A 354-nucleotide genomic window follows, 5' to 3' on the forward strand; every position below is an offset into this window, starting at 1 on the left:
ACGGTATTGCGAAATATCATCCGTGGATTCCTTGTCTTCATGAACAATGAGAATGTTCCCTTTGTTTCCCGGGTGAGGAATCGCTGCAGGCGAATGACTGAGGACGCCGCTGTGCGGCAGTATGTCGGAGCAACGATGGGTGTGGAGGGGCCCCGGGGGAAGGAAGGGGCTTTCTGTCCACAGGAACCTACACTGCAAAGGCTGCAGGAAACTCCTTCATCGTGAATATAGCTCTGACATATACCGCAGCGCTGTACAGAGAACACTGAGCCAGTCACATCAGTCTCTGTACAGAGTAGCTTACACTCTAATGTCCCCTCCCCCCCCCACAGTCACATCAGTCTCTGTACAGAG

Source organism: Nanorana parkeri, unplaced genomic scaffold (genome assembly GCF_000935625.1).
Source record: "Nanorana parkeri isolate BGI_ZX_2015 unplaced genomic scaffold, ASM93562v1 scaffold1851, whole genome shotgun sequence".
In the NCBI taxonomy this organism is placed as follows: Eukaryota; Metazoa; Chordata; class Amphibia; order Anura; family Dicroglossidae; genus Nanorana; species Nanorana parkeri.